Genomic DNA, 9,921 nt, shown 5'->3' with positions numbered 1-9,921 from the left:
CTTTTGTGCTATGTCAGACTTATAAAAGTGTGATAACTCTTTGGCCCAAGCTTTCATGTCGCTCCTCCATAAATTCCAACTGGTCCTTATTGTTTGAATTTATACCTCATGTAAACTGGAACACTGCCATTAATCGTGAACTTTGGCACAGTTTTACGATCATGTAAACCCTGTGAGTGACATTTTTTAATTTTTTTATTGGTTAAGAGTGTGACAAAAACAAACCCAGACTTCACCTGATTTTCTCCTTCTGAGTATATATTTTCTAAAATAAAACCTGATAAAACATGTGTCACGAGTGACTATAATAAGCTGGGGTTGTGCACATTATGTTTTGATTTGATTGTATTTAGTATATTAGTATTTTGGTTTTTTACATTTGTTCCACATTATGTTTTTGTTTATTACCCAAAGGGAGGCACTTTGCTGCTTATTTTGTATTATTGAGTTAAATTATTTTGGTTAAGTGTGTGTGATTAATTTGTAATACAACACAGGTGATTAGGGGGAGAAAATAGTCTCATTCCCCAAAGTCTAAATGCAGCCAGGTGTTTTCTATTTGCACCAATTAACTATCATTGACATTTCCATTATAAAAAGGAACTGAAAGTACAGGAAGAGAGCGCGTGGTTCCAGGGGGAATTGAACGGAGGACCTGGATGGTAACAACAGGAATTATGTGCAACTCTAAAGGGAATACAGAAGGATAAAGACACGGCAGCCTGATGAGAGGAAGGACTGGCCAGGAACTGATAGCAAAGCTAAGTATTCATCCTTGAATTATACTGTTGAAGTGGAGCTTTTTGATTAAAAGGAGGACTGTGTGGTGTTTGACAAATGATTCAGAGGTAAAGACATTTAGCAGAAATATTTAGATTTACCGATCTTACTTGTGGGTCATGATAAGGTGTTGTACTGCTTCCCTTCAAGGCCGATGCCCCGGAGGAGCAAACAGGCACCAACCAAGGGACGGACTGCCACCTGAGACATGAGGTCCTACCCTAGTTAAGTTAAGTACCAGTAGTCGGGTTGGAAGACCAAATCAGAGTAGGGAAGGCCAAGACTGGGGTGCACATAGTGAATGACTAAGGACACAGAGGGAGTGTGGAAATCAAGTGCTGTTTGTTCTTTCATTGCAGGATCCTTTATCATGGTGCTGGAGAGGAGGGGACTGAGCCTGAAAGGAACTAAATACAAGCCTTACACCAGGACAAACCAACGGATTAGGAGGTTCTTGGGTTGGTCACCTTCAACTTTACCTTTTTTCTTGATGTTTCTACCGGGGCAGTGTTTGGCGACTTGGATTAAGTACAGGACCTACAAACCAAGTTTTCTAGGCTTGTTGGAGGCCCAGGTGAATATACTGGAACTACTGTTTCACCAAGCTGCTGCTTCTATTGTTTGGGACAGTGTGTTATGGTAATATATTCTGTGGAGTTGAATAATTGTAATAATATCCCCCTGAAGTCACAAGTAGTCTGTTAACAATGTCTTATGGAAGGTTTTAGTGGTTTTACTTGGTGCACAGTTTTAAGTTTTTTTTTTTTTGTTTTTTTTTTATATATATATATATATTTTTTTAAAAGGATAGCTTTTGTACTGGGGATATACTGAAAGGTGTTTTGAAGGGGGAATTCTATACATTGTCTCAATGTAAGCTGTATTCAATTTTATCATTTCCTGTATTTAAATATCATTATTTTTAGTTACCTGTTTGTGGTTTCTGTACACTCCATTGGGAAGGTCCGGATGGTCAGTTCGAAATCCAAAACAACCTGTGGGCAAACGGTTATAAAGAGAATTATAAAAACGTATACTATTTTTTGTATTAACACGATTTGAGTAAAAATATAAAACTCAAATCAGAAGGGTATAAGAAACGACAGTACTGTATGTATCATTAACTGAGAATGACCCTCCTTGATTGTGACGCTCAATCAAATTAAGAAGTTGGAGAATCTGCTGCAGCTCTCAATTGGAAACTTACTATAGTAACATCTTTTAAAGTGACCCATTTAACCTAATTTCAATGACACAATTTTGGATCTGATAATCCCAAAGTAGTGATCTAATGTTTGCTGAACCGTTCTAGGCTTTTTTTTTTTTGTACTTTAAACAGATTACTATAGATCAACAAACTTAACAAAAAAACGTTAACACGTTAGTAAGCTGGTTAACAGTTAGGTGCACCTTTAAAATAAACCATCACCAAATAGTTTAACCCAGAATAGATGTATAACCTACTGCATAAGGAGCTCAGATCATAGTCCTTCAGGCAGGATGTTAAAATTGAAACAGATGTTTACAGTTTCTGGTTAGTAGCTACATTTGGGAATAATGATAAAGAATGCTGATGTTTTGCTGCCAACTACCACAGCAGACTAAGGCCAAGAACCTGGTAGGCAGAACTTATTCATAAAGCTTGTAGCTACGTAGTGTATTGGGGTCTGTGTAAATAATACTGGCACTTACTGCATATCCTTAAATCCTTAAGAACACATTAATGTCTGTCAATGTTACTAAAATCAAATCCAATTGACTTTTGGGAAAGGAGTTATTTTTTGAATTTGCATTCTGGTGTGGAAATTAAAATCTGGGATAAAAGTAAAGTTAGATTCTGGAATGCTAACACTTTTGAAACTCATTTGCGTGCCTTATATTGGTTACCCTTTTATTGAGTCTTTTGGTTCTTCACATGTGGTGTGTTGGTTGGGTTTTGTGTTTTTTTTTTTTTTTTTCCCCCCCAAGGATATGTTCAAATATTTCAAATACAGGATTATTGATAAACTGCTGTACTATGGGAAGAGAATCAAACCTGTAGCACTTTGGCAAAACCTATGTCATTATAAAAAAGGCAGGGCCGGCGTTAGGCGTAGGTGACATAAGCAGCTGCCTAGGGCGCCATCCAATGAGGGCGCATTTTTTTTGTTTTATTTTTCCTTTTATACAGGGGAGCATATACATATAAAAAAGCGCACCCTGTAATAAGTGTACTTTTTTTGTGTGTGTATATGTATGTGTGTATATATGTATGTGTGTGTATATATATATATATATATATATATATATATATATATATATATATATATATATATATATAATTAGCGCCCTTAAGGGGTGCGTTATACAGCAGTTTCTTGCAACAAAACCGATACGATGCTAATGCCCAGAACTAGTTCACTACACATCACGATTTCCACCGGTGTGACAGTCAGGGAGTTGAGGAGTACAAGGCGCAGAGTAACTGTGATAGTAAAAAGAAAAAAGAAAATCTTGATAAAATGACTAAAACTTTCTGGTTCGCAGTTTCGAAAACAACGAGCAGAAAAGGAAAAATTTCAGGAAGGGGCAAGTTTATGTGCATGTGATTTTCATTTACACATGATTTGAATCTCAAGGCCTTTTGGATTTTCACCTCCTGGTGTAATAGGGCCCAATGTTCTGACTCATACTTACCCACACGGCCTGCAGAAATATACTGCATCTTAAGAGTAACTACTATGATGTGGCATGCTTTAATTTCTGTCCAGCCTGGAAAACAAATAAACTAAATTACACATCATTTAGAGAAAAAAGCACAGGAACTCCCTTCCCTCAAAATAATAAGGCCTTGATTCATGAAGAGTCTGCTGGCCATAAAAGCTTAATTTTTCATCAAACGCTCAGCTATGGAAATTTTCTGTCAAACTTAAACAGATAGAAGTTGTTTTATGGAAACCAATTTCTTGTGAAAGCTACAGTGAACACCACCTCTCTCTTCTTGACTTGTTTATTTTGTTTTATTTAATTTAATGGCTGTTTCATTTACAGTATTTGACTTATAGAGCAAGGTTTGGATAGATGATTAGGACAATAGGGGCTGTTTTAAGTATAAAACAAAATCAACGTTTTATGTGTAAAAATGCCACAAAATAAAAGACAAAGTTACAGCACTATAGCAGTTTCATTTTGTAAATCTGTGTGGTCACATAAAATCAAACGGTAAATGAATGTAATGTTTCCGAATTTCAAATAAAACAAATTGTTCTGGCCCAGCCAGAGGGCTGTAAATGAATTAAACTCAAGGCCCTTTATTTTTAGTTTTTACTGATTTTTAAAAAAATATACATACCGGTATACATTTATGAAAATTGTATGGATTTTACAAAAGCTAAACACTTAGCTTAACATGTTTTACCAACTCAAACATGTTAAAATCATGAATCAGTATTTTAGATTCGGTGGACATATTTATGTAAATAATAAAATAAAAGGTTTAGTGTAATATGGGGCATACTGAACTTACAGTACGTACAAATACAGGTAAACTTCACCAGTTTTACATGATTTGCATTTACAAAAACAGAAGTTGAGCTGCTTTTTGGAGTATTATTCCTGTAAAACTGGGGAAATTATTATTTTCACTGATTTTAGTTCTTATTTAAAAAATAAAAACAGAAAATAAAGGAACAAGATGAGATTGAGTTTCACAGACTGGTTTCATAGTGCAGATAGAAACATGGCAGAAGTGCTTACATAGTAAATGCAGTTTTGAATATAGATAAAGAAAGAAAAATGTTCTGTACAGAAGTAAAGCAGACGGTCCAGAGATAAAAATAAAAATATCATACATGTGTTGACAGATCTAGTGTAAGGAGTGAAGTGTAACTTTGTGTATTTTAATGCCGCAGTTATTATGTTTAAAAATTAATGTAAAGTGTTTTAGAGGTACAAATTATTTCAGGCAAATTGTTAGACAACAAAGCTGTTAGACAAAACTGAAATGCGTAATATTGTGAAAAGTTTGGTAATTTTATATTGTAACGACCCGGACAATTGCATTGTTGCAGGACTTGTTGTCTGTCCCGTTTGTCTTGTCTATCTTTTATGTTATGTGTATTGTAAGGGGAACGGGTCACACCGTTAGTTTGCAGCGGGAAAAGGGGGACTGTAGACCATGGGTCGATTGGTTGAGCTGGACAGCGGCGGGACATGAGGAGAGGTTATATAAGGTGGTGCATGAGTGACAGAGGGGGGAGAGACTGAGAGTGAAAGAGAGTGAAAGCGACTTGATAGAAAGCGAGAGAGATAGCAATAGAGGATAAATAAGGGTTTGTTGTTTTAGTGGCGTGAATTCCAGCCCCTGACAGGAATTCCCTGTTTATTCCAATAAAAAATCGAGACCGAGAATTCCCCACTGTCTCCGTGAGTCCTGCTTCATAAACCTGACAAAAACGCTACACTGGTGTCAGAAGTGGACGCAGGTACCCCAGCATGCACTCGTCGGACTGTAGCCTGGTTAGCAAGTCCGGGGCGGACTTGAGGCTGGCAGGGGAGAGTGTAGCGTGCACGGGGGAAGGCAGCAGTAGGGCTGGTAGGTGACGTAATCACTCACAGAGACATGAGCCCGATATATGCTCCTTGCAAAGGACCCGGCTCTTTTGTACAGCGGTATCGGCGCTATGCTTCAGTGCGAGAGGTCCCGGGTTCGCGCCCGCCCTCCGCCTGTGTGTGGATTGCCTCGCCCAGTGTGATATGCCTGCCTGCGGAACCAGGAACGCTACAATATTTTGAAAAAATGAAAGTAAAACATTGTATTTTAAGAATGAAAATACCGACTAGTTTTCAAAAAACTATGTTGTATTAAGAATAGTACTTTATTTTGAACTGTATTATTGGAATGTATTTTGAAAAGACCAAAAGTTAAAAAAACAGACACATGCTTTCGTGTACAACTACATTAGTAATTACATGGCAACTTTATGCAGGAGTTTAGTTTTTGATACTGCAAAATAATGTATGGTGTGTATGGTGGTAAGTAATCCATGTAAGTAGTTGTATTGTATCTTGCTCTTAATTGTACTGTAATTCTTGATATGTGTGTTTTGTATAAAACTGTAAGTCGCCCTGGATAAGGGCATCTGCTAAGAAATAAAATATTAATAATAATCCAGGGGTTGCTCGTGATGGGACTGTGTGGGAGAAGTTAGACACAGTTCATGTGGGAGAAATTAGACAACAAGCAGCAGAAGGGTTGACGAGCATAGACAGCAGCACTTTACCGGGCAAACTAAAATTCTGGTGCTTTCAGTTTGGTCTACTGCCGAGGCTTCTGTGGCCACTGACTGTGTACAAGGTTTCTTTGACAACAGTAGAGAAGCTGGAAGCTTTAATCAGTTCATACATAAGGAAATGGTTGGGAGTTCCATGCTGCCTCAGCAGAGTGGGACTTTATGGTAAAGGAATACTGCAGCTACCAGTCTCCGCTCTAACCAAGGAGTTTAAGTGCGCCAAGGTCCAACTGGAAATGACACAGGCAGCACCTGTGTTGAAAACTGGAAGAAAGTAGGTGGCAGAGAAAGCCGTGGAAGATACAAAGGCTGCCCATCGAATCGGTGATATCATGGGACAAGTTCAGCATGGAAGAGGGGGTCTTGGTCTCAGTTCAGCTCCTCCTACATGGCACAAGGCAACCCCAGCTCAACGGAGGAAGCTGGTAGTCAACAAGGTGCAAAAGCAGGAGGAGAGGATGAGGTGCATAAAGGCCGTTTCCCAGGCCAAGCAGGGAGAATGGATGAGATGGGAGAGTGTGGAACAATGCAAGATCAGCTGGCAAGACCTATGGACAATGGAACAGAGCAGGATCAGTTTCCTCATCAGGTCAACATATGATGTTTTCCCATCACCACAGAACCTAAACCTCTGGGTAGGAGAGGATCCCTCAGGTCCTTTGTGTTCATCACCTGCAACATTAAGGCACATTTTGACAGGCTACTGTCTTGTGGTCTGGATCAGCATGCCTTGTTCACCTGGTAGAGTTAACAGTGCCATAGGAGGATGCTGTAACTGAGGCGTATGAGAGGAAGAAACTTCGGTATGCTCAACTAGCTGCTGAAGCGGAACAGCGAGGATGGAGAGTCCGGGTTTACCCAGTGGAGGTGTACTGTCGAGGATTTGTGGCATACTCTACAACCTGGTTTCTCAGAGACGTCGGATTCAGTGGCCAAGAGTTGCGTCGCACAGTGAGGAACTTGTCTGAAGCAGCTGAGAGGAGCAGCAACTGGTTGTGGTTGAGACGGAAAGATTTTGACTGGGGATCTCAAGCACAATAGAAAGAAAGAAACGCTGATGTACGGTTAAGTAAACTGGCTTGAGTTTAGGGGGGATAGGAGGGTTATTCTGGGACGCCAGAATCACCGTCCAGCCCTCTTGAGGTGTCGTGGGCTAGTCGACGAAACACCAAGGATAGAAAGTGCCCACTTGAAGACCTCAGAGATGTACCCTAATTAGCTCAATCCAGATGGTTGTCATGCTGTTGCGCTGGGGAGAGCATCACAGCCGTTGTGTGCGCTGATGCGCTAGGGAGGCAAAATAAGCTGATCCCTGGAGCCAGCATTATACTTCAGCCATCAACACCAGGCAGAAGGAAACACAAATGGATGGAGACGCAGATGGATCACATTAATTTACTGTAAAGCTACATCTTAGTTGGTCCTTATCTTGGCTAGAGCCGAGTTCAAATCAGCATGAAGTTTTAACATCTACTCTCATGTAATGGAAATCATGTGGGATATTATAACTCCTGGTGTGGAAGCTGCAGGAAGAATGGCTCAACAGAACGTGTTGAATTTATTTTATACCAATTAGTAATTTGCTTTAGACTTCTCCCACTGTACAAAGCCTAGGTGTACTTCTTGACAGCAGCCTCTCCTTTGATGCCCACATCTCCTCTGTAGTCAAATCTTCCTTCTATTATCTTCGAAACATCTCCAAGGTCCGCCCCTACCTTTACCTCCCGGATGCAGAGATACTCTGTAATGCATTTGTCTCTTCTTGACTCGACTACTGCAACTCTCTCTACGGTGGTCTCCCAGCATGCACCATAAACCGACTGCAGCTAGTTCAGAATGCCGCTGCCAGGATCCTTACCAGATGTAAAAAACATGAACACATCACCCCCAGTCTTGCCCAGCTGCACTGGCTACCTACAGTACCCTTCATCACACAGGTCCCAAGTACCTCCTCAACCTGCTGACCCACTATATCCCTGCCCGCAAGCCGAGGTCCTCTGACTCTGGCCTGCTTGTTATCCCCAAGCAAAAGTGCACCACACTTGGAGAACGGTCGTTTAGCTTCATGGCTCCGACTCTTTGGAACTCTCTTCCAACTTTGGTATGTGATGCTCCCACCGTCACTTGCTTTAAATTAACTCTCAAGACCCACTTGTTCTCTCTTGCATTCCATGCTCTTTAAGCCTGATATCTGCTATTAGCTGCTGTGTTGTTGCTACTATTTCATGTATTATGCTACTATATCATGTATTATGCATTTTTCACTGTATTTCATGTATTGGATGTTTTTGTTACTGCATCTTGTGTTTTGATGGAGGTCCACTATGAAAGGCGTTATGTAAAATAAAGATTGATTGATTAACTTGGGTATTGTATTAATTTATACCAATTTATATGTTTGATTAACCTATTTAGTTTGACCTGTTGTCAGAGCAATAATAATTGAAAACAAATTAAGATCCACTACAGAGTTGAGAGGGGCTAGTGTATTTTTCAAATGAGAAACACTGGCTTTATTATATAAATAAATAAAAACCTTTAGAAGTGCATATGTCTGTATTTTCTTTATTTTTTACATATGATATACATAGTATTTCTAGGCCACCAAAAAGATTTGTTTGAGAACCACTGCCCTAGAACTTCAGGCAGCTAAGGGTGTTTCTGAAGAATCAGAAGGAGTGGAAAGTCAACCTACTGTAGCTGCAGTCCATGGGAAAGTGAAAACGTGGGTACAGGAGCTACAAGAACAAGCTCTCTCCTATGTGAACCGTAACCAGAAGCCTTGTCTTAAAGAAAGAAAAAGGGGAAGTACCTGGTAAAGAAAGAAAAGTGGGAGAGACTAAGAGTAAACCAATGGGAGACACTAAGAGTCCACAGGGGAGTCTTGTACACAGTTTATCCATGATCCTAAGTAGTTCTGGCAGCTAAAAGTTCTCTAGGTTTTGCATCAAGAAACTTACAAAACCAAACATGACCATGCTGGCCACTATGAATGGAAGCATACACTGGATTCAATGCCAGGCTGTTTCTGTTGGCCCACAATGATGATGGATGCGCAGACTTGAACTGGACAGTGTACAAAATATTCTCTAGCTAGAGGTGTCCTTTGTTGTACCAGAACCTCTGTAGTGTACATGAGCTTCTCAGCCCCACTTGAAGCACTCAACATCCACTATGCAGTCTTGGAAAGAACACCAGATGGTTATGAAAATGTCCTAGTACTTAATGACATGTTCACAAAATGTACTATCGCCATCCCAACAAAAGATCAAACAGCAATTATAGGCAATGTACACTGAAAGAGATTTCTGTGGAGTAGTTTAAAAAATGATAATAAAAATAAAATCGGTCAATCACTAGTTTTAAAAACCTACCCCAGAACACGGAGACTTTTTATTTTAAATTGCAAAACCGTAACTCCCCCTCCACCACCACCACCACCACCACCACTACAAGGAAACAAGATGATGGTGAAGAGGTGATCTATACCAGGTGAACTTTATTCATTATTTATTATTGTAATGTATTGTGACAGGCTAGCTGCAGGGATGACGTCAGGCCAGAAAGAATCACACAGACAGGCAGTACTGGGGTTGAAACTGAAAACGCAATGGCTGCGCTCAGTAGGTTTAATAAACAAACAAAAATAAAAGGTTTAACAAAACACAGGACACGGCACTTGACGCCAAAACAAAACGGATTAACACTTAACAAACAGTGGATGAACAGACAAACAAACACGGTGAGTCAAACAAACTTATATTTACTTTTTCCTTAGTTTTACTTTTTAGTTTCTCCTTCTCCAAACCCGTTCTCCACTCACTGAACGCACAACCCCGAGTGAGTAAAATGTGCATCTATATATACAATT

At 39.7% G+C, this 9,921-nt stretch overlaps 1 long non-coding RNA gene across 1 annotated transcript; it reads left to right on the top strand.

Annotated features, from left to right (window-relative positions):
* Positions 1 to 600: 600 nt before the first annotated feature.
* Positions 601 to 8,412, top strand: LOC131737132 (uncharacterized). The gene is made up of 2 exons (XR_009328705.1): positions 601 to 848; positions 931 to 8,412. It is a non-coding gene; the product is annotated as an uncharacterized LOC131737132 (long non-coding RNA).
* Positions 8,413 to 9,921: the final 1,509 nt, after the last annotated feature.

This window comes from Acipenser ruthenus, chromosome 5, assembly GCF_902713425.1.
Source record: "Acipenser ruthenus chromosome 5, fAciRut3.2 maternal haplotype, whole genome shotgun sequence".
NCBI classification, from domain to species: Eukaryota; Metazoa; Chordata; class Actinopteri; order Acipenseriformes; family Acipenseridae; genus Acipenser; species Acipenser ruthenus.
This window is presented reverse-complemented; position numbering and strand designations above follow the sequence as displayed.